The sequence below is a fragment of the Colobus angolensis genome, unplaced genomic scaffold (genome assembly GCF_000951035.1).
Source record: "Colobus angolensis palliatus isolate OR3802 unplaced genomic scaffold, Cang.pa_1.0 Scaffold141, whole genome shotgun sequence".
NCBI classification, from domain to species: Eukaryota; Metazoa; Chordata; class Mammalia; order Primates; family Cercopithecidae; genus Colobus; species Colobus angolensis.
In genome coordinates, this window is record NW_012114500.1 from 2536944 (window position 1) to 2563408 (window position 26465).

Consider the following 26465-nt stretch of genomic DNA (forward strand, 5'->3'; position numbering starts at 1 on the left):
CCTGATGACATGTGCCCAGGGTGGCTGGGGTACAGCTTGGTTTTATACATGTTAGAAAGACATGAGACATCAATCAATATCTATAATGTGTACATTGATTCCTTCTAGAAAAGTGGGATAACTCAAGCAAGGAGGGGGCTTCCAGGTCACCAGTAGATGAGAGACAAACGGTAGCAATCTTTTGAGTTTCTGATTAGCCTTTCCAAAGGAGGCAATCAGATATGAATGTATCTCAGTGAAGAGAGGGATGACTTTGAATAGAATGGGAGGCAGGTTTGCCCTAAGCAATTTCCAGCTTGACTTTTCCCTTTAGCTTAGTGATTTTGGGCCCCAAGATTTCCAACATTTATTTTTCTTTCACATTTCCTTACTTTTCCTTTTTAAAATCTATTGGAGAAAACATTATAGAAGAAAATGAGTCTCTGATCTCAGGTTTCATCTGATCTGTCATGGCTAGGATGGTTTATTCCTAGATGGGTAGGTCCCAAGTTACTAGGAAAGCTCCTTTCTATCAGGTTGAGAAGTCTCATGTCTTATGAAGAGAAAATAGGGGAAGGGAGAAAAACACCGACAAACAAAAGAGCAATCCTGAAAAATCAATATAGGCCACATCACTCTGAAGTCCATACATCAGTAGGCACGTATAAAAGTGGCTTATGTATGTAAAAAGGGTGCTGTTATTTTCCTCTGAAGTTTAAGTTGTCTATTCTCAGTTTGCAGAGCTTTATGAAAGCACAGCTTAGTTTTCAGTGACTCTAAATTAGAAAAAAAAATGGGAAAAAATAAGGAAAAAAATGAAAAACACTATTTTGAATACTTGTAGCCAAGAAAAGTAGAATTCAGTCCAAGCGGTAAAACACAATAAAAATTGAAAAACTTTAGGCAAGAATAGAATCTAACAACAGATATATTATAGTTTTTGAAACATTTTTATCTCTCTGGTTTTCTATTTTTACTAAAGATACATCATGGTAGGACTGATTTTCTTTACTATACTCGGCCATATTATTTGTCTCAAGTGAAGCAAAAATAATTATTTTTTACATAGGTTTTTTAAATTGGCTTTGATGAAATTTTGTTTCATAGAAAGAATCTCAGATAGAGCTTTCTAAAGCCAAGCCCAGCCATGGATTTATATCATCAAATGCCTGTCAGTTGGGTGAATTCTCTTCTTGAGGTCGCAAGATAACTTTGGACCCTGGGCCTGTTTGAAAGTGACATTCTTTATTTACCACAGGTTAGAAATCCTGTACAGGGACTGTGTAGATAAGGTATGAGGCCAGTTTTTCCAATGGGCTTTTATTGGTTCTATAAGTCAAGTTTAATACCTGAAAGGAAAGCCCAACATTTCCATGAAAGACTTGGTAAAATAACCAGTTTCTTTCATTGTGTCATGTTACAAATAAAAAGAGATTCTTATGGCATTTATGCAAATAGCTATATTGCCATAAGTTAAGACTACTCACAAATAGTTTCCAAATTTTAGATAAATCAGGTAGAGAGAAACAAATATGATCCAAATTTTCTTCATTGGAGTATACTTAACTGTTTAAAGCTGTCAATAGCTCAAAAGAAAAGTTTCAGTGACTCAGAAAAAAGTCAAAAAGGTTACTTCAATCTTCTATTAGTTTAGTCCATGCAGTTAATTCCTGTTCTGCTTAATATACATAGACATTTCAGCTCTCCATGAGTCCTGAAAGTTTTTCCTCTATTCTGATGTTGCAGTTTCCAAAGTTATCAGAGGTCTGCATTCAAGAGCACCTGTTATAGCTTTACAGCTGATTATAAAACCACCTTCTAAAGAGGACTAAAACAAGAGAATTGTAGAAAAATGACAAAAAGCTTTAGAGCAGCCATAGTCAAAGACACAATTCACAAGCAAATTTGTTACCTCTGTGGCACACAATAATTTAACACAACAGTTATAATTATTACTAATAATGTATCTTAAGTCATATCGGAATTATAGGAATTTGTCATAATTTTGGAACATATATCAATAATATATTTATATAAATACAGTTAAAGAAAACCAAACACTTATATGTTTAATCTTTCACATTAGAAAATGCCTCTTGTTTAATTTTTATATCAAAAAAGACATATATCATTTTTGACTTTACAGAACCTAATATCTTAAAGGATTAATTAGGTCAGTAAAAGATATATGTATAATTTGATTTTGGAAAGTTTGTCAAATATCAAAGATTTAAAACACTTGATATAACAAAAAAAAAGGATCACAGGTCATTGTAAAATAAGTCATTCATTTATCCAAGGTGCTAACTTAAGAATTTCAAAAAAAGGCAAAAATCATCATTCTTTGAGAGAGAAGACTTAAGTTTTCAAACAATAAGCCCTAATAATAACAGCATGAGGCCAATTAAATTTGTTTTCCAAAATTTTATAAAGAATCTATAAAATTTTAATCTTGAGCATAAGATATAACTTCCACAAGTCTTTGATAAACTTATTAAGGAGCCAGTTAATCCTTCAAGAAAACCTTGTTAATATGACACAGGGGTCCATATTCTTGTCTTGCATCTGTGTGCCTTTGATATTAATGGTTACTTTATAGAGAAACTGAACTTATTTCATCTTATAAAATTGTCTCTTACAATCTTACATGTCCACCTCTTCCGCAATAGTCTCTGGGCTTTGAGGAGTTGAAAAATTCCTGGACTTGTGTCTCAGGAATGCAGTTTATTTTGATTGGCATTTTCTATGGGACCTGAAGATGAGGCTTTAATTGCCGTCATTGTTTAAGATTTAGCAGGACTTGGTATCCTTTTTAGATCCAGGAATCAAAGCCCTCTACCTCAATGTCACAAGGACTTTAAAAGCACATACAGAAAGATACATAGATGTAATAATCTTAATTAAATTTTTTATCTCGATTTTTTTCTAAGCAAACCAAAACTTTATAATAATGGCTTAAAATGTATTTTTATAAAATAAAATAAATCTGTTAGGCCAGTTACCAAAAGGTAAAAGAAAAGACCTTCTGTAGTACACAGAATATTATGTAAGAAGAAAAAGTTTCCTTTAGGCCTTCAAAAAATATTGTTAGTATCTGGCCAAAACAAACAGAACTTGATGGGAAAAAAAGTTATATGAGCTGAAAATGAGTTCAAGGAGATCATGACTATTGCTTGTCTTTTAAAAGATGAAAGAAAACTGAAAAGAGTGAGAGGCAATAAAAGTTGAACTTTGGGTTAAGAAAATCTCTTATAATTTCTTAAGAGTAATCAATCCCTTAAGAAAATTTTATTGTTCTAATCAATTCTTTAGTGTATGTGTTTTTACATCAAACCCAATCTCTAGTAAGACTACTATAATCTACCTTTAATTATAGACAACTTGATCATATAAGATTTTTGTTTTTTTTTAAATAAATCCTCTTACTGTGCCTTATACAGACCATTCATGACACACTTGGACTTTCTGGTTTGTCCTGTACGTTCCTCTTCCTTAAACAACCACTCATTTTTTTCTGGGCCTAAATTTACCATACAAGATTATTTTTCATATGAAATTATTTATCTTTAAATTTTCTTACCAAAAAATACCTCTATATTTTTATAACTTTCTTTACATCTGTCTTATTTCTGGGTCCTTTTACCTTGTTTTATACCTGTATAATCTTTAAATAAGCTTTAAATTAGACAAAAATTGTTCACCTTTTTAAAAAGACTTTTCTTTTTAGAAATAATGCTTTTCAACAATATATTTTTATTTGAAAATACCAAAATAATAAAATATATATTATTTAATAGTTTTATATTTTAAATTATGACAAGTTTGTCTACAAGTATTTATCTGTCTTGTTACATTTACTGAATTACTTCACTTTAATTGTTTACCTAGATTATTTATGGAAACTGTGATAGTCATCATTTAAAATTATAAAACTAGCCATTGCAAAATTCTGAGACAGTGAAGAAGATATGACCTAACTAAACCCATCTTGCTTCTAACATCCAAGCTGTTCTTGTTCATTGCTGGACTTTGGAAGGAACTTAGTTTATAGTTTAGCTTTGAAACAAAGATGATAACACTCCTTTACCAAAAGGCCACAAGATTAGAAGTTACAGTAATTTTACTAAATAATTCAAGATGTAGCTATTTTCATTATGCCAATATCAATGTCTTATTTATTAAAAATGTATGAAAAATTAGACAAGCAAAGATCACTCTGTTTGGGGCTGGGTTTACAGTTTTGTAACCCCTATTGCAACTTTTGACACCTTATAGTATTTGGCGTAGATAAGTATAAAATTGCTTGATTTATAAATGTAAACAAAAATGTATTTTGGCAATTCTTAAGACATTTCTAATATTATTATACTTTACCAATAATTTTAAAGCTATGTTATTTATTAAAGATTTTACTTAAGTTACATGAACTTGAAAAAGCATTTGACTAGTCTTTCTTTCTGATAAAATATTTTATTTAAGCACTTTCATTTTCTTAAGCCAATTAATTAGAGCCTATCTATATATTTTCAGTAATGCCACATTGTGTACACATAAATATGTAGATGTATTAGGTATGCTGATACAAGTACATCTTATAGATTCATAAAAAACTTTTTTTCCCATCTACAACTTTTAACTTCTGGATAACCTGTTTCAATAGGTAACCTGTATCAATACTTGATAACCTTAGGCAGTTGTCAGCTAAATAGCTTTAATTTTGCATATTAAAAGAAACAACTCAGATGAAAATCAAGTAACAAAATTTACCTCATAAAGTATGAAGAGAAAAAGTCTGGTGTGCTAGAGGGAAATTAAAATGGATTTAATTGCCAAATTAAATATAAAATTATAGAAATTATAAGGGCATTTAAAATATATATACACACATGCACATAAACACATACACAAAGATCCTATAGCTTTTACCTCACAACTTTGGCCATGAGATAAATACAAATTCACCAGCTTGCAAACAAAAAACACTTGTTGGATCCAAATGGTGGGTTTTATGTTAATAGAAAAATAGCAGATTTAAACCTGACAGAAAGGAAAACGGAGAAAAACAGAACTTAGGAACTCTATAGTTTGCATGTAGACCTTAGAGCTCTTTTTTTTTTTCTTTTTTAATGTAAATGTGCACAAAGACCATATTACTTCAATTTTACATAAACTCTTGCAGGTGGAGGTGCCATAAAACCTACGGAGTGATAGCAAGGGGATCATCCTCCTTGTTTTTTCCTCATTCTTAGGTTATTTGTTTCCCACTTTTTTTCTTATAAGTAGGAAATGAGTTGTAGGTTAGGGTTTTAATATAATGGATCAATGTGTGCTGTTTGTGGGCAGGAGTCTGCTGTGTGTCACCACTGAGTCATTTCCACCTTCTTTGACCTGTGAGAGGGCTCAAAATGCTGGGTGATCAGCCCTTATGTGCATTTCCTGGATGAGCCTTTTTTAAAAAAAAAAAATTTTGTTGGGAATTTCCCTGCAGGGCTGCTCCACATCACAGGGGATCAACCCCCCGGGCATTTTCATGAGGCCCCTGATCACTCAGAAGTGCATTTTGGCTGAGGGGAGCAAATGCCCTTTCTCTTTGGAGCTGAGAAATCTCAGTCTCTTATTAGCTTTATGAGAACAACAGTTCATTTCCTCATGCAAATGCACACCGACAAGACAAATTGGGATTAATTTTGGGAGAAAATCAATAGAGAAGGCACCTTAGAATGCTTCTCCAAACTAGAATTAGAATCTTTAAACAACAGCTTTTAGGAAAGGAAAAAAAAAAATTCAGCCAAGGCCACTTCCTGTAAACTGTGCTCAGCCACCCCTACTTTGTAGTTCTCATCTGCCATTACACATGCTAAGGTCAAATCCTGTCAGAGTACAAGGTAATCTCTGGTACTTCTGAAGCCAAAGAGGTCAGGTCATGCAATACAGGAAAACAGAGCTTTAGACATAAGAAGAATCTGCTTGTGACTTTTGAAATTCCACAAAGAGAACACTGCAAAAGAGGTGAGGGTGGCTTTGCTCTGAATTCTTTAAAGGGGTTCAAGTCATTAGAAGTCTTCTCTAGAATTTTGGTACTGCAGATTGCGAAGGAGGAAGGAGGGATCAGGCAGAAAAAAAGTAAATGAGAACATTTGGGTTTTGTTTTTTTTTTTTCTTGTTTGTTTTTAAGACAGGAAGCAAACATAGAAACCAAGCGCATGATTTGGGGGTTTTCTTTGTTTGTTTTTTCCTCTTTTGCAGCTCCAAGGGATTTTGGCCAAATTAGAGAGGCTTTTTTACCTATAGTTTGGAATTCTCACTTGGATTTGACCACGTCAGGTAGAATTGGTCAAGTCTGATGGGAGAAAGACTAGAACAAATATTCTCACTTGGACTTGACCACATCAGGTAGAATTTGTCAAGTCTGATGTGAGAAAGACCAGAACAAACAACAACAACACAAAACCCCAACAATGTGATCACTGAGTGCTCTATTGGTAAGGACAAACTAAAACCAGCTGGTTGTTAAGCTTCAGCCAAGACAAAACCCCAATTTAGCTACTTACCTGAGGATGCTTCTCAGGCTGAAGACTGCTTTCTATCATCCTAGAAGCAGGAACAAACAAACAAACAAACAAACTAGAATTTGTCTTCCCTGCTGGGAGTAAGCTCAAATTCTATAAAGTAGTTACCTTTCTCCCATCGTCATGGAAACAGAAAATCTTGCCTTCCTCATTGGAAGCAAGTAAAACTCCAAAAAATAAACAGGAATTGTATAGCAAAATAAACTCTAGATCTTGACCAAATTTTGGGACATCGGGGATTCTCTAGAGAGGGAATTCTCAGACCTCAGCAAGTTGTCCTATTGGTTTGAACCATAAAGTTAACTCATGCTGGTACCAAGAACCAATGAAGATTTATCAAAGTTCAGGGGCATCTCCAATCAGAATCCCTTTATGGGTACCAAAATATGAACCTGAAAATCTGAAACAGGTCACAGTGAATTTAGAAAGTTGATTTTGCCATGGTTGAGGACATGCACCTATGACACAGCCTCAGGAGGTCCTGATGACATGTGCCCAAGTTGGTTGGGGCACAGCTTGGTTTTACATGTTTTAGAAAGACATGAGATATCAATCAATATATGTCAGATGTGCATTGGTTCCATCAGTAAAGATGAGACAACTTAAGCAGGGCAGAGCCATACAGATCACAGGTAGGTGAGAGATAAATTGTTGCAATCTTTTGAGTTTCTGATGAGCCTTTCCAAAGAAGGCAATCAGATATTCATTGATCTCAGTGAGCAGAGGGATGACTTTGAATAGAATGGGAGGCAGGTTTGCCCTAAGCAGTTCCCACCTTGACTTTTCTCTTTAGTTTTGTGATTTTGGGGCCTCAAGATTTCCAAGATTTATTTTCCTTTCACAGTGTAGTCAAAGTGATAAGGGGAAAAGTAAAGTATACGTTTGTTTTCAGGTAAAGTGTCAATACAGAAAGAAAGTATAAGGCAAAACTGAAGGATTAAGCAAGTTGAATCAATTTTGTGGAAGATTAATCTAGTAAAAGTAACTTTGTTTTTTTACCAAGTGGGCCAAAATTAGAACAGAATTATTTATATATTCTAAAAATTAAGCATTAACTTCAAAATCACACTGATGCAATGCCAAAGACTGGTCGCCTGTGTTGAAAGGATAGTATTTTTTTTTTTTTTTTTGGTGCAACTGATTTGCTCTTTAATATAAAATTATAAGATATTATAAAAAGTTTACGGAAGTCTTATTGTGTGTGGTCAAAGCTGAGATTAGATGGATTTGTTATAAGATCTTATTAAAATTATCTTCAGTGTTGATAATACACTACTATAACAGTAAAATTTGTGTCTTTTGAACAAGATTTTCATGTAGTATTATTAAGAGATAGTAAAAAAAAATTGTTGACCCTTTAAGTAAACTGAAAAAAGAGAGAAAGAAGAGAAAGAGAGAGACAAATTTTGTTTATCTTATGCTGTCTTCTTTGGGTCTTTTTATTGCTTACAAAACTGAGTCTCCTTTTATCAAAGAGCAGAAGTATTGGCTTTTAAAAATCCTTGAATTGTCACTTTGGCTAAATAAATCTGATATTTTCTTTCTATTTGATATACCCTAATAAAGAAAAATTAGTAATAATTACTAATTTGCTTTTTATATAAATAATAGTATATGTTTTCAGTTCTAATTATGGTTATTACTTCATTATCAATTTATCAATTGTGTCTTTTTCCTTTTTTATGAGACAGAGTCTCACTTTGTCACTCAGGCTGAAGTACAGTGGTATGATCTCAGCTCACTGCAAACTCCTCCTCCCAGGTTCAAGTAAATCTTGTGCCTCAGCCTCTCAAGTAGCTGGGACTACAGGGACACACCAGCACACACAGCTATTTTTTTTTTTTTTTTAATTTTCAGTAGAGATGGGGTTTCACCATGTTGGCCAGGCTGGTCTCAAGCTCCTGACCTCAAGCAATCTGCCCACCTCAGCCTCCAAAAGTGCTGGGATTTCAGGCGTGAGCCACCATGCCTGGCCTTAATTTTGCATGGCTGTTCTAAGCCTTTTGTCATCCACAGATAATTATTTTACTTTGATTCTTCTCAAAAGTGGTTTATAATTAGATATAGTAAACAGTTCAAAATTTGCTTCTTTAAGAAAATTCATGAAAAAAGACTGGCACGTACTCTTGAATACAGGTCTCTGATAACTTTAGAGATCATGCCGTCGGCCTAAGACTTCCAGAACTCTAATATAAAACTGAAGTGTTCATAAAGATTGCAAACCCAACATCAAACAGTAAAAGAATTGATTACTTGAGACTGAGCTGATAGAGGACTAAAATGGTTTCATAATTTTTTTGTTTGGAACATTGTTGATTCTTATTATTTTCCAGGGTCAAAAAACTTTTTCTTTTTGAGTTACTTATAGCTTATAGTAATTGAGTAAACTATACTTTTGTGAGCAAAATGGAAACATATGCCTTTCTCTCTACCTGAGTTATGCAGAATTTGAAAACTATATGTTACTATTCTTAATTATGGCAACATAGTTATTTACAAAAGTTCATTAAAAATCTGTTTTCATTTATAACAGAACAAAATTAGATATACTGGTTATTTTACCAATGCTTTGGCTGAAGTGGCATATTTTCAGATATAACAAGACTGCTTTAATTAGTTGAGGTTAACTTTTAGAGCCAATAAAATGATCTTTGTAAAGACTGCCCTGGTGCCTTTTCTGCAAAGTTCCCTTGCAACATTCCTGACCTTGCTGTAGTAAAGAATGTCACTTTTTGAGAGGACCAACTATTTCAAGATATTTTAGGTCCTCAAGAAAAAAGGAATTTACCCCATTTGTACAGCTATTACAGGCATATTCTGATGATGAATTCTTGTTTTTCCTTCCTAGTCTCAAGAAGCTTTAAAAGTCTTATCTGAGATTACTTGTAAAAAAATTTTAGCAAAGTAGGGGCTGGGCTAGGTGGCTTATGACTGTAATCCCAGCAGTTTGGGAGGCAGAAGCAGGTGGATCACTTGTGGTCAGGAGTTTGAGACCAGCCTGGCCAACATGGTGAAACCCCGCCCATACCAAAAATACTCACACACACACACACACACACAATTAGCTGGGTGTAGTGGCATGCCTGTAGTCCCAGCTACGCAAGGGGCTGAGGTGGCAGAATTGCTTGAACCCAGGAGGCAAAGGTTGCAGTGAGCCAAGATTGTGCCTACTGCACTTCAGCCTGGGTGACAGAGTGAGACATCATCTAAAAAAGAAAAAAATGCAGCAAATCCAACTTAAAAGGGCCTATGTGGCCATTCATTATTCTTGTTGCACTTTATGCAAATAATCAGGCAAAGCATAATAATAAATGTTATTTTGCAATAAATTTGCCCTACTAACATCTTTCTTTGGGAAACTGGAGAGAGAGAAATTATATTTTAGAAGCAAAGTGTAGTACACCAATTATTAGATTCTAACTTTGTCCATCATTTTTGAGTTTTTATCATTTTCCTACAATTTAGACTAAATCTTGAATTATTTCTTGGTTACAAGTCTCTAAAGAATGACTCGGTTTTTATTTTTTATTTTTTTTTGTGATAGTTTTAGTTGATTCCCAGTGGAATAGTGTGTTTTTTTGTTTGTTTGTTTAGAATGCAAATTCTTTTTGTTGTAACCTCTATGTTCATTATATTTCTAGTATGTATCTCTTGTTATTTTACTTCTTTAGAAAAAAACTATACTCACGGTATCCTGAAGACAAGAGATGATTTGGCAAATGACAGCAGTTATACATCAGTGACTTTACTTATATCTCATTTTTTGTCACCCTGTGATGCCATCACAATTTGGTTTTTGTTGCTTTTACAATTCCTCACTGAAACACATTCTTCCCCCATTACCCATGTGGGATAGGACCATCTGAGAATGAGTTTTTCTAGTGATGTGGGACTAAGCTCCTGAACATAAAAGGAGCCAAAATTGTTTGAGTTCATCTACAATGCTTTCTTTGAAAAACCCTGATGAAAAGTGGGGAGAGGATAAAAGAAAAATCTCTTGGAGCTGTCTGAGCTATTTGAGGTATGCAAAATTTATCAGGTCCAGAGAGACATGAGTATGGGATGTTAATAATATTCCTGTACCCATGCCTGGAGGCAATTGTTTAGAAACATTTTTATTCCTGAATTGCTGCCTCACCCATTATCATCATGTTCTTAGAATTTGTAATACAAAGAACACTGTATAGCCAATCAATAGCTTATGTTAATAAATGTAAACTCTTGGTAAACAACCTATAAACATTCTCTCTTTTTTCCCTCAAAAACCTACTTATCAGGGCTGCTAATTGGAGTGTATATTCAGGGCAACTTGAATCTGTGTTCCCAGGTGGCCATCCTTAACCTTTCTGCTTGAACAAACTCTCTTTAAACTAGATTCTGAAGTTTTTGATTATTTTAGGTTAACAAGTATGTATGTTATTATTGTCTATTCTACTGTGTGAAGTGGCCTATGGAGTTTTCCCTTGTGTTTTTATGTATTTCAAAGAAATTCCCTTTTACTGATAAGAACAGATACTATACTTGATCTTAGCCAAAAGGCTGAGAAGTGATTACATCTCCCTGTAAAAATGCAAATGAATGTCTTTTAAAATAATTTTTTAAAATAATTTTTTCTATAATTATATTTTTCAAATTTTGATATTTTGGGGTTGTAATTTTCAGAATTTTAGACTTTAGAAATTTTGATCTTTCAAAATTTCAACATTCAGGGTTATGACATCTTTGGTGATTATGGCCCAAACCCCACCCTAGAAGGGACAGGGATTATACATTTGACATCTACTTCGTATTTGGGTTTACCTTTCTTTACCATAGTACCACTTTTGTCTGTAGCATGTTTGACTCTGCTACAGTCAGCTTCCTGGTTCCTGAGGATGTGAAACATGCCTCTGCTTGGGGAATCACTCTTTGTTACATGGAAAATTAACACTATCACTTGTTCACTTTGCTTTTTTTCATTCTGGTAGACTGTCAGTCAAAGAAAGAAATTACTATACTATCAGGGATAATTGACTCCAATTAAAATGAAGAACTGGGATTGTTGTTAAATAATGGAGGAGAAATATGTTGGAATCCAAGATACTCTCTTCAGAGTCTCTTGAGGCTTTTGGGACTAGTGATAAATTTGAATGCACATTACAGCAACCATAGGCTGACAATGTCAAAGCCAAGGAGAGCTGCTACTGTTTAGAAATTTGGGTCTTGTAACAACTCAGAGCAGCCAAGCTGATGACTGAGGGTGAGTGAAAGTTAGAAGGATGTTGAAAGTTATATCTAATAAATATTAAATATGACCTAAAGATCAGTGGCTGTAGTGTCGATTGTGGTTTACTTTCTTGCCACAAGACTTTGCAGGTAATTTGTTACAAGACCACCAGTCTCATCTGCCCACTGTACAATAACAGATCAATATACCGAATAGGGGTTGCAATAGAGAAAGAGTTTAATAGTCACTGAGCAGTCAAACAAAGAGATGAGAGGAGCCCTCTAATCCATCCTCCTCAGGGGTTCTGATCTAGGGTTTTTAAGGTGATTTTTTGTAGGCAAGGGACTGAAGAGTTGGGGGTCATTGATTGGTCAGGGTGAGGTGGAAAAGATCGTTAGGATGTGAAAACTGCATTCTTCGGCTGAGTTAGCGCCTCGGTGAGGGCCCTCACACTAATTGGCATTGGTAGTTTCACTGGAATGCGAGATCTAAAAAATATTTCAAATGGAAAACTTGAGGTTTCTCAACATTAAAGAGGTTATCTATAGAAACAATTAAGGGAAATTAGTACCTTGGGACCTTGTCTGTTTCACTTACAGGCAGTAAGAGACTGTAAGAAAGTAAACCAAAGAGTAAGTTGGTTAATGGTTAATACTAAGCTATAACTCTCTTCTAAGTTGATGTTTTTGTCAGAAACTTCTGACAACTGATTTTATTAAATGTATGAGGATGTTTTAATTTCCGTGATTCATAATCTTCACAGTGACTCAGTGTTGGATCTGATTTAAGGGAAGAAAGATATGGAAAAGTGCAGTACAAGGGGTGATCTGCATCAGATAATCTTGTACATGACATCTTTATTTATTTTTTATTATACTTTAAGTTCTGGGATACATGTGCAGAACATGCAGGTTTGTTACATAGGTATACACGTGCCATGGTGGTTTGCTGCACCCATCGACCCATCATCTACATTAAGTATTTCTCCTAATGCTATCCCTCCCCCAGCCCCCCACTCTCTGACAGACCCCAGTGTGTGATGTTCCCCTCCCTGTGTCCATGTGTTCTCATTGTTCAACTCCCACTTATGAGTGAGAACATGCAGTGTTTCGTTTTCTGTTCCTGTGTTAGTTTGCTGAGAATGATAGTTTCCAGCTTCATCTATGTCCTTGCAAAGGACATGAGCCCATCCCTTTTAATGACTGCATACTATTCCATGGTGTATAAGTGCCACATTTTTTCATCCAGTCTATCATTGATGAGCATTTGGGTTGGTTCCAACTCTTTGCTATTGTGAACAGTGTTACAATAAACATATGTGTGCATGTGTCTTGATAGTAGGATGATTTATAATCCTTTGGGTATATGCCCAGTAATGGGATTGTTGGGTCAAATGGTATTTCTGGTTCTAGATCCTTGAGGAATTGCCACACTGTCTTCCACAATGATTGAACTAATTTACACTCCCACCAGTAATGTAAAAGCATTTCTCTTTCTCCACATGCTGGCCAGCATCTGTTTTTTCCTGACTTTTTAATGATCACCATTCTAACTGGTGTGAGATGATATTTCATTGTGGTTTTGATTTGCATTTCTCTAATGACCAGTGATGATGAGCTTATTTTCATATGTTTGTTGGCCACATAAATGTCCTCTTTTGAGAAGCGTCTGTTCATATCCTTTGCCCACTTTTCGATTGGGTTGTTTGTTTTTTTCTTGTGTATGGCATCTTATGTGATTGTTCTCATTTGTTTTTTACTCTAGTCATGGTTGTTGTGAATCAACTCTGGATGTGCTTTAAGAGTATCTCACGTGAGCTCTTTGTTGTGCTTTCTATTTTTCTGTTCTTTACTGTTGGCCTACTCAAGGATAACACAGTAGTGGCTGCCAAAGTGAGGATGCTATAAGAAACTTCTTGGCATAAACATAAACATTCTGCTGGTGCAGCACAGTTTATCCTTGTGGGGTGAAATTTTGACCAATAGAATATGGAAGCCTATGGATAAATGCCTCCCTTGCCTTTTATCCTCTAACACAGGGATGTCCAATCTTTTGGCTTCCCAGAGTCACATTGGAAGAATTGTCTTGGGCCACATATAAAATACACTAATGCTAATGATAGTGGATGAACTAAAGAAAAATGCAAAACAGATCTCATAATATTTTAAGAAAGTTTATGAATTTGTATTGGGTCACATTCAAAGCCATCCTGGTCCACAGGTGGCCTGCACCTGTGAGTTGGACAAACTTGCTCTAACAGATGCTTCTAGAATAAATTTTATAGGGTTTTTCAAGAGAATGTATGGGATTAATTAATTCTTTCTAGCAAATGCCAACTCAATAACATATCGTGATATAGGCTTTTTCTTGTTATCAATGTGCTTCTGATGATTCATATATTACCACCCCTATAAAGGCTTTTTACTTAAGTCTTTGTTTCTTATTCTGATTTATTGCAAAATTATGTAACCCTTTAGAATGTAACTTCTATAAAGACAGTGGCTTTTGTCTGTTTTTTGTTTGTTTGTTTTTTCCTTTTCACTGTTCTATCTTCACCTAGAATGGTGGATCTGACACAGCTCATGCTTTCAATCAGTATTTGTTAATTTGATGTATTAAACACTGTCAGGCCTCCTACCAGACAGTTTTAAACCACTTACTGGTTCTTTTTAACTATCTCTCAGTTTCTGCATGCTTTTGTTTCAACAATTTGCTTATGCAACTACTACCTTTGTGTACTGGACCTGCTTTACCCATATGTACTGGAATGCTGAAAGCTGCTTGGGATTTCATATTTTCTCCCCTACCTCCAACTTCAACAGTCATAGCCAATGTCTGATTAGTACAGTAAAATAAATGCCCAACTCCCTTGCCTCAAGTCAGAACCAACTCCAAAGTATAATTAATGCTCCAGAGCTTTCTGCATAATCAGGCTTAGGTTGTTCCTGAAAAATCAGCCTGCATGTCTTTCTGTTCGGTCTTACTTCTCCCACTCCTTTACTAGTTCCTCCTAGGAACACCTCATCAATAAATCAAAAAATCTCACCTAGAAATAATAAAGGGAAATGCAAAAAAACTTAGTGGGTACTCAATAACAGGCAATGTGTTTTAAAATAACTGTTATTTATTATTTTTAAATAAACTTACTATTATATCATCTTTTTGAAAAAACAGGCTTCTACTTTTGTTTTATTGTTTTGTTTTTGAGATCTGAACTTTGAAGACGTTATTCTTCTTGACACAGTTTCTATTTAATAACATGGGAATTAGAAGATGTAAATGATGTAAATATAGTACTGGGTATTTTCCATACTTTAATGACCATAATAATCAATAGAGCTTCAAAAAAAAAAAGAAAGAATTTAGGGGTCTCAACTTCCAAAGATGATTTATTAGGTTTATAGCCTCTGGGAAACTATATTTTTAAAATTTTGCCCAGATGATTTTTAAGATCAACCAGGTTTGAAAGCCACAGAGGTTAGCCTCTCAAATTATAGTCCTGGCTCATTCTTGAAAGCATTGTGGTTGATTTCATGAATACGTCTTATTCTCTTGTCCTATACTGTCTATTGCTGAGCCCTTCTGAGACCTGGAAGTGCAGACCAGTAATGGTCAATTTTCAGTTCTAACAAATGGTGTATAGGCCTATTAGCCAGGTCATATGACCTTCTCATTAGTTGAAACTAGTCATGGTTAGCAGTAATGTGAAATAATAGGAAATATATATTTGGTTTCTGTCTCTGTTTCCTGACATTCAGCTCCTAAGACCCTTGGGATCTCCAGAGTGATACGTCATTTTGTATGCTAATGAGATGACTGATGGTTAGGGACTTCTGGGTAGCCCCATGATGGGGGCTGGCTATCAGGGGAAATGATCATGTGATTTGAGGGTTGGAGCTTTCATCCTCAGTTGTGAGCTCACCTCCAGGAAGGGGAGAAGAGCTAAATATTTAATTAATCACCAATGGCCAATGATTTATCAATCTTGTCAATTATGCCTATCTAATGAAGACTCCATAAAAACTCAAAAGGATAGATTTGAAGAACTCCCAGGTTGCTGAGCACATGGAGGTACTGGGAAGGTGGTACCCTAGAGAGGACATGGCAGCTTCATTCCCTTTTCTCCATACTTTGCCTAATTCATCTCTTCCATTTGGCTTTTTTAGAGTTGTTGCTTATTCTAAAATTATTATCACTATTTTTTTGTAGAGATGGGGTCTTGCTATGTTGCCAGGCTGGTATCCTACTTATGGTTTCAAATAATCCTCCTGCCTTGGCCTGCCAAAACACTGGAATTACAGTTATGAGCTATGACTGTTAGCCAGGAGTTGTACCTTTTTATAATTAAGAGGTAATATTAGGTACATCTCTTTCCTGAGTTCTGTGAGCCCTTCTAGCAAATAGTTGAACAAGAGGAGGGAGTTTTATAAGCCTCTAATTTATAGCCAGTCAGTTTTCCAGGAGATGACCTTGACTTGTGACTAATGTTGGAAAGTAGGGAGGCAGCAGTCTTGTGGAACTGAGCCCTTATTCTGTGAGATCTGATGCTTACTCCAAGTAGATAATGTCATAGTTGAGTTAAATGCCAGGACACCCAGTGGGTATTTACAGAAAATTAAATAATTGCTTTCTGTGAGGAGAAAACTTCACACATCTGTTAGCAATCAGGTTTATTCTGCCTGCAAGCAATGAGCCAATTAGCATGTCTACAGGTTGGTGTTAAAGAGATTTTATTTACAAGACTGCCATGCAGGAAGATGGAAGAACAAATCTCAAATTCATGCTCTTGAAAATAGCAATGAGGCATGCTTATGGAATAGAAAGTGGGGTCTAAAGTATGGGAAAGGTGATTGGTGGGTAAAAAAGTGAGGTAATAGTGGTTTCTGTATAAGCGTAATTGAGGATATGATTTGTCATAAAACCTGTATGCAGAAAATCGTGGTATTAGCATCATCTAATGAGTGTGAAGGTTTTGGTCCCCTGATGTCAAAAGGTCACTCTTCAGGCACCTGCACAGCATCAATTGAAAGATAGTGGTCTCGACTGGATTAAACTAGACAAGAGCTGGCCTTCTAGTTCCTGAAAAACAACTTTAAGCAACTATTACTAAAGTCACCCACAGTCAGAGGTGTTATCTATAAGGAAGTTAGTTGAAGTTCTCAGATCAACTAGAAGTAAGTGATTAAAAGCCAGCAAGGCAGGTTAAGTTTGGTGGGCAAAATCAGATTAGCCTTTGGTTTCACATATGATGAAGTATACAGAATTTTTCCTACAGAGTAAGTTATAACACATATAGAATATATATATATATGTGTGTATGTATATGATAATGTAATATTGTAAGAATATTTAAGAATACAAATTTTATTTATTGCAAATGATTTTTTAAAAGTCAAAAATTATCAAACATATGTTGCCAAAATTTTCTTACACATACATTATTTTTTATTTTAGATAATATGTAGTCACTTTATTATCTGATTGGTATGTGGCAAAGATAATCCAAAACAAATTTTATATAAATAAAAGCTAATCTTGACAGAAAATGTACTTACATAATGAAATAATCGACTATAAAGAATCTCTATTTCCCTTTATAAAGATGTAGACAGTTTGATTATTATTTATAGCAGATAACCATAATTTTACATGTATATATGATTATATATGTATGATATGTGTATATACATCAGTTTTATCATCTTTTGTTAATGATCAAAATAACTACATTAATCAAGGTAAGAAGAAACTTCAAAATAGTTATTATATTAGCTAATAACATTGTTTTACTACTTTATGATTTATAAAATACACTCACATATTAGTTCATTCTCACATTGTGTATTAGTATGTTCTCACAATGCTAATAAAGACATACTTGAGACTGGATAACTTACAAAGAAAAGAGTTTTAATTGACTCACAGCACCCCATGGTTGAAGAGGCCTCACAATCGTGGCTGAAGGTGAATGAAGAGAAAAATCACATCTTACATGGAGCATATAAGAGAGCTTGTTCATGGGAACTCCCCTTTAGTAAGCCATCAGATCTCATGAGACTTATTTACTATCATGAGAATAGCATGGAAAAGACTCATCCCATGATTCCATTACCTCCCACCAGCTCCCTCCCATGAGAAGTGGGGATTATTACAATTCAAGGTGAGATTTGTGTGGAGACACAGCTAAACCATGTCATTTCACTCATGGACACTCACAAATCTCATGTCCTCACATTTCAAAACTAATCATGCATTCCCAATAGCCTCCCAAAATCTTAACTCATTTCAGCTTAACTCAAAAGTCCAGTTCAAAGTCTCATCTGAGACAAGGCAAGTTCTTTCTGCCTATGAGCCTGTAAAATCAAAAGTAAGTTAGTTACTTTCTACATACAATGGGGGTACAGGCATTGGGTAAACACACCCATTTCAACAGGGAGAAACTGTCCAAAACAAACGGGCTACAGGCCCCATGCAATTCTAAATCCAATGGGAGAGTCATTAAACCTTAAAAGTTCCAAAATGGCCGGGCGCGGTGGCTCAAGCCTGTAATCCCAGCACTTTGGGAGGCCGAGATGGGCGGATCACGAGGTCAGGAGATCGAGACCATCCTGGCTAACACGGTGAAACCCCGTCTCTACTAAAAACTACAAAAAAAAAAACTAGCCGGGCGAGGTGGCGGCACCTGTAGTCCCAGCTACCCGGGAGGCTGAGGCAGGAGAATGGCCTGAACCCGGGAGGTGGAGCTTGCAGTGAGCTGAGATCCGGCCACTGCACTCCAGCCTGGGTGACAGAGCGAGGCTCCGTCTCAAAAAAAAAAAAAGTTCCAAAATGATCTCCCTTGACTCCATGTCTCCAGGTCACTCTGATACAAGAGGTGGCCTCCCATGGCCTTGGGCAGCTCTGCCGCTGTGGCTTTGTGGAGTACAGCCTCCCTCTCAGCTGCTTTCATGTACTGGCTTTGAGTGTCTACAGCTTTTTTAGGTGCACAGTGCAAGCTGTCAGTGAGCCTATTATTCTGGGGTCTGAAGGACAATGGCCCTCTTCTCAAGCTCCACTAGGCAGGGCCCCAGTGAGGACTCTGTGTGGGGATCCAACCCCACATTTCCCTTCTGCACTGCCCTAGCAGAGGTTCTCCATGAGCGCCCCACCCTGTAACTAACTTCTGCATGGACATGTAGGCATTTCCATACATCCCCTGATATCTAGGGGGAGGTACCCAAACCTCAATCCTTGAGTTCTGTGCACCTGCAGGCTCAACACCATATTGAAGCTGCCAAGGCTTGGGGCTTGCATCCTTTGGAACCACAACCAGAGCTGTACCTTATCCCCTTTTCACCATATCTGGAGCGGCTGGGATGCAGGGACTCAAGTTCCTAGGCTGTACACAGTAGTGGGGGCCTGGGCCAGGCCCACAAAATCATTTTTTCATCCTAGGCCCCCAGGTCTGTGGTTGGAGGGGGTGCTGTGAAGATCTCTGACATGCCCTGGAGACATTTTCCCCATTGTCTTGGTGATTAACATTGTGCTCCTCGTTACTTATGCAAATTTCTGCAGCAGGCTTGAATTTTTTTTTTCCCAGAAAATCAGTTTTTCTTTCCTATTGCATTCTCAGGCTGCAAATTTTCCAAACTTTTATGCTCTACTTCCTTTTGAACACTTTGCTGCTTAGAAATTTCTTTTATCAGAAACCCTTAATCACATATCTCAAGCTCAAAGTTCCACACATCTCCAGGGCAGGGGCAAAATGCCACCCATCTTTTCATGTAGGAAGAGTAAACTTTACTCCATTTCACAACAAGTTCCTCATCTCCATCTGAGACCACCTCAGCCTGGATTTCATTCTCCATATTACTAGCAGCATTTTGGTCAAAGCTATTCAATAAGTCTCTAGGACATTCCAAACTTTCCCACATTTTCCTGTCTTCTTCTGAGCCCTCCATACTATTTCAACCTCTGTGTGTTATCCAGTTCCAAAGTCACTTCCACATTTTTGATTATCTTTACAGCAGCATCCCACTACCCAGTACCAATTTACTATATTAGTCTGTTCTCTTGCTGCTAATAAAGACATACTTGAGACTGGGTAATTTATAAAGGAAAATTGTTTAACTGACTTACAGTTCCACGTGGCTGGGGAGGCCTTGCAATCATGGCTGGTGGTAAATGAGGAGCAAAGTAACGTCTTATGTGATGGCAGGCAAGAGAGCATGTACAGGGAAACTGCCCTTTATGAAAGTATCAGATCTTGTGAGACTTACTTCTTATCATGAAAACAGCATGAAAAGAACCTGGCCCCATGACTTAATTACCTCCCACTGGGTCCCTTGCATGACACATGGGGATTATTACAATTCAAGGTGAGATTTGGGTGGGGACATAGCCAAACCATATCACATTTCTAAAAGAATACCTGAGACTGTGTAATGTATAAAGAAAAGAGGTTTAGTTGGCTCACAGTTTTGCAGGCTGTATAGGCATGGCTGCAGAGACCTCAAGAATCTTACAATCATGGCAGAAGGCAAAGGAGAAGCAGGCACACCTTATATGGGCAGAGAAGAACGAAGAGAGAGAGGGAGGAGGTGCCATACACTTTTAAACCACCAGACCTAATGAGAACTCATGTACTATCATGAGAACAGTAAAGGGAAAATGTGTCCGCATGATCAATCACCTCCCAGCAAGCATTTGCTTTAACCAATGAGCTTACAATTAGACATGACATTTGAGTGGAGATGCAAATCCAAACCATATCAACTCATATACTTGATCCGATTCTCATAACAACTAAGAGACTCTTTGAAATAAGTCAAATGTCTTTTTTAAACTTATTATAGAATGATCATATTTTGTACATGCTTCTAAGTTGATACAATGTTTTCCAAATGTCTTCTCTTATTTGATCTTACAATAATCCTAGGGGATATGTAAAATTAGCTACATTCTATAAATTGAAGAAATATAAGCTCAGAGAAAACTGACTTGAATGGTGTCAGCTGGGAAAAGAATAACAGCTGTGTAGTATCTTTTTTTAATTTTCAAAGCTTGTACACAGTGACTTTTTTAAATAGTCTTTCTTTGTCCTGATTGTAGTCAATTATTCACTTATAAAATTAAATGTTTTTATTATATTTATATGTTCTTCCCAACATTATCAGCTAGGTAGAATAAGCTGGGCCAATGAAACAGAGATATTTATATGCATATGATAAATTTAGCATAATACACTTTATTTCAGTAACAAAGACAAAATATTTATCTTCAGGATTATACTACTTTTTATTCTTGTAAAATATATATTCTTTTTCATTATGTTATTATATAAAAGTAAAAAATACATAGAAATTAACACACATTTGAAGTGAATATCTTGATTCTATAATCAACATTTTATTATACTTGTTTATTGCATATCTATTGCATCTCTCCATTTTGCTACAATCTGGCTCCATCTTTCTGGAGCAGTTACAATTTTGTTTAAAATTCTGTCTTTGTCATTCCAAAATTTAGTTCACTTTGTTGTTGCTCTTTATTTCATTGATTCTTCTTTTCTTTTAGGAATGGGTAATGTTTTCTTGTTTCTTTTTGTGACACGCAACTTTGAATTATTTTTTGGATGTTGTGAATTTCATGTTGTTGAGAATCTGGATTATGTTAGGTTCTGCCAAAGAATAATTGTGTAAACAGTATTTATCTTTGATAAAATAAATTGCAATTTCTGGCTCCCTTCTGTGGTTTCAGAGTGAACTTTCGTTCAACTTGTTAGATATAGTTGTCTGCTTGGAGTCTACCCTGTGCGTGTGTAGTTCAATGTCAATCAGATATTTGGCTGTTATCCTCATTTGAGTTTCCATTTTCTGGCTTGTTCTTTTCAAAGATTTGTATCTTCTTCATTTTCTAGTGCCTGTGGTGCCTTGAACACTGTCCTTTAATTCTGCCAGGTAGCATGATCTTGTGTTTTCTATCAGAGTTTTAGCCAGCCAACTTACATGGTGCATATTGGAAGGGCTACAATTTGACTAACTGTGATAAAATAAGAAAACTCTCAAGCTCTGTTCTCTTTATCTGAGTCTCAACTTCTCTCTAGTCCTGCCTGTATTAATTTGCTCTCTAGTGCCTTCAGGTAGCTCAGAGGATTTTGTTTTCCCTAGGAGTTTTGTCAAGAGTTTATCGTTATTATATGCAGCATGATTGTTTTGTTAGGAGTTCATGGCAGTACTGGAAGCAGAACTCTCATGATCACCTTTTAACTCATTACATTTCTGTAATTGAAATCTTTCTTTGATTTATGTGATTTGTAATAATAGATCTTAAAGATCTATTTAAAGCATGTAGCTAACTATACATAAAAATTTTTAACTATTTGCAGTTTCACTTAAACTGGGTCTCCTCTAATAAATAAATTTAGCCTAAATTTGTGATAACCTGAAGCTACAATCAAGAACCATTCTCATATTTTATCTAAAGTCTATGAGAAATGCCAATTACAACATTCATAGAAGTGCAGAAGTACAAGAAAGCCTACATATCACTTAGCTAGAGGTGATATGTACAATCTGAATGTTTGAGTATTTGTTTATGGCTGCAGCAAAAAAATCAGGAAAAAGGATTCTTGGCTTTAACCTGGTGGCTATTTACCTATTTTACACTCTTTCCTGGTGAAATAAAAGATAACTAGCTTTCCAACATCATGACGTCTTTATGTATGGTGGTCATTCAAAACATTAGAGTCAATTAGGTCAAAAAAATCATTTATTGATTTGACATCTCATTCAGATAACCTCCCTTATTTCCATGATAGACATTAATACTGTGGTTCTTATTTTGATTATAGCCCACTTTCCCACATTCAAAATACAGCTAAACTATAGAGCGAAAAGAATTAATTACACAGTCTCCATTGGCTAACACTTATGCTATTATTTTCTAGGCAGAATAAGAAAACTATTTTGGCATGATTTTTTAAAATAAACCAACTTACTAAATCATATAGAAAAAGTATTTTTTAGCCATTTAAATGTAAGTTTATTTACCAGATTTTATGTACTTTATTTTATAATAGAAGTCCAATATTTTAACACAATATAGTAGAGGATTTATTAAAAAAATGACAAAAGTCTCTGCTGGCCTATCAGGTGAAAGCATTTACAGAAATTCTGTCTATGAATAATAATAAGCTTTGCAACAGAACATTTAAGAAATGTGTCTTTATGACTATTTGAAACTAGTTTGCAGACATGTTTTCTGATGATTACAAATCTTGGGCACAGGTTTATTTCAGCATATTCCAAATGGCAACAGCTATACTGCAAAAAGCAATTTTTGTCCTGTCATCAGTTCACTAATCAAATGTCAGTCTCTTCTCAAGATCTCATGTCTTATCAACAAACGCCTAAATGAATTACTGTTACAAATGCCCGTCATAGTAAGGATTTGCTGGTCTCAGTCCTATGTGTGATGAGTTTAAACTGAAGCATGCCACTTCTGATAGAAATCCAGGTGACATGAAGCTTCTGAAAAAATTTTACTTAAGATAACCCACATAAAAGCAAAAATGTATATATTCACATTTTAATAAAACAGCATTTGTAGTTGGTTATTCAGATCTTATGATACATGAATGTTGCCTTATGTAATCATATCCTTTGGGAAAAAAAAATAGGGATTATGTACACAAATTCTCTTTCCTTAAAATATGGTTCTCTCCCTAACCTTGGAAATAGAAGTAAACAGCTTTAAACTTGGTGCATGCCTTGCATATAGGAATATTATGGCCAAAAGTGAGATTTTATATATGAATGACTTTTAACTCTTTTTTACACTTACGTAGATTTAAAGGTTCAATTTCACTGACGATTGATCATTTTACTATATGCAATAAAACATATATCTAAATTTTTAAAAACACCTTGAATTCTTAGAATGCATTTTTAAACAATGAATTTTTGCATAGACAGACTTTTTGCCTGCATCAAGACAATTTCTAGATGAAGCAAGTGAAATAATGATTTTGAAAGATGCTTGTATTTGTATAAAACACAAACATATATTTTCTTGAGTTAAAGTGTAAAAGTATTCTCCTTCAATATATAGAAAACTTGTAGGCAAGATAAAAATAACACTAAGTATAGAAAATGTGTTTTATTTTTTAAATTTGATGATTAAAGTGTTACAAAATAGTACCTTGGTCCTTACTTACTCCTTTCTTATGTAAATTAATTGACCACTTGGAAGTGGCTGTAACTTTTTCTCTCAACTTCTCTGTTGTTACCATGTGAGAAAATACAGAAAATAAATTTCTATTTTGGCAAAAGAAACAGAGTCATGGAACTCAGAAGCTAGGTCATTCTGTGTTGATGTCAAGCAATGCCAGATGTCTGAATTAATATATATTCTATTTGGAAGCAATGTGAGTATAACAGTACATAATAATAGATCTCTCTACTTTTATATTTCATAGTTGATGTGGAATTTGCTGCAAACCATATTAATTCTGTAGAGAAGCGTTGTGCTCTTAAATCACATAAAATTTTTATTGCCTGTCTTGCCTAATATTTCTTTTGCTCTCAAAGCACTATCAGCTTAAAAAAAAAAGAAAAAAAGAAATCTTCTGCACATTTCTGCCACTGTTGAAATTAAACATGGTTTCAACTAAGGGCTATAATCTTCTCTATTCCAGAATAATGCCTTAGGTAACTATAATTGAAAGAAGTGAAATATGCAAAGAAAAATCATTAAAAGGAAGCATCTTTCAGAACTGTAATTAACTAGATTGGCTGTAAGGAATAAATTAAGGGCAAAGAAAATTAAAATCAGTATAATATAGAGGAGACACAACAGAATGCAAACCATGAAATCAGAAAGATAAATACTCTTGACCCTTTTGTTATATTAATACACATGTATTTTTTTCTAGTGATTTGCCCTTGTAGCATTTCTGTACCTTAGTCACATTCTACACAAAAAGAGATTGAAATAGATTGTAAGTTTTTAAAGAACATACTTAGGCCAGTCTCCTCACTGTAGAATGGCCTCAGAGGTGGCAACACAGGAGCTGAGTTATTGTAAGTGGTTCTTCTAGAGATTGGTTTATTTTTGCTGTGACAAGCTTTATTCGAGATTGGTTTATTTTTGCTGTGACAAGCTTTATTCTGTATTCTGCACCCTTACCAAGTGGCTAAGCTATACTAAGGATGAACATAGAAGCAAAAGACAATGTCTTAAAGACATTTCTATACCAGTATACTAGCATACTTTTTAAAAACCTCATTCCGTGGTTTCATTTTGTGTATAAAAGTGTATCATTTTAAATTTAGTCTTTCCAGGCTAGTATTTTATCTTTTTCAATAAATCCACCGTAATCTTAATAAGAATATTTGTTGATATTTTGTTCATATTGTCAACCTTAAAAGTGGTAACTGTAAAGTTTCTAATCTCACTTAATATATGCCAGGACTGTAATAGATGCTAGGGCTATAATAGATGCTAGGACTATATAAGTCCTACGCATTTTTTGTGTAATGCAATAAATCCTGTAAATAGTATTAACTATATTTATTTGTTTTTTGTAGAGACAGGATCTCACATGTTGCCCAGGCTGTTCTCAAACTTCTGGAGTCAAGTTAAACTCCTGCCTTGGCCTTCCAAAGTGCTGGAATTCCAGGCATGAGACACGGCATACAGCCAAATGTTTATTATAATAAGTCCTTTTATTTAGATAGATCAACAATCATATGACAAGTGTTTGTCTTGTCTTCTAACTAAATGGTTATAAAGGAGTTCTATTTGACTTTCTTACACTGTTATAAAGCAACATTGCTGGGCCATTGAATTTTGGAATTGATTTACAAGTCTGTGCTGTCCTTTCCTTTCTATATCATAAATTTATATATAATTCCATATAACAGAGGCATGTTATAACTGTCTCTGGCCATAATTGTAAGTGATATTCTATTTGCATTATTTATGTAGAAATGTCATAGACTGATTCTTAAATCAAATTATAAAAAAATGCATAAAAAGTAGCAATTATGGAACCAATTTCAGCTTCATTATATGGTTAGATATGGATTTAAGTAATGGAAAAGCATATTTGGGGAAAGAAGCTCCTCTATTTCCAACAGTATCAAGCCTGCAAATTGTATTTATCGGAGAATATTTATGTACAATAACTCATTATTTCTTATTATCCAGCCAATGCCATATAGTCTATTGATCAAGGGCACTAATGGCCCTTTAAATGTCCTCTTAAAGTTGTTGATTCTGAACACCTGATATTACAAAGATGATTTTATCTATTTCTTTGTGCAAAATGTTTCTTATTGTGTAGAGTTTTGTAAATTTTAGTTCAAAGGAAAAAGACATACCTATCTTTAAAGATGTGTAGAATACACCGAAGTTGTAAATCATGCTGTCATACTACAATAGATCAAATCTTAGCTATATATTAAATTTACACATTTACATTAAGCTAGCTCATTTACTGTAGACAAATAGTCAACATGAATTTGGTTATTTGGCATGTCCATTTACTGCCTCAGAATGACAGAGACTCTTCCAGTGAAATCACTTGTGTTGGCTATAAAACACTCAATTAATTTATGTCCAAATGATCATTAGCAATCATTACACAACTATGCTGCTTATATTAAATATATGTTTCTTCAAAACGTGTAAAACGATTTTGATATTTATTGTTTATCCGTATACTAAAG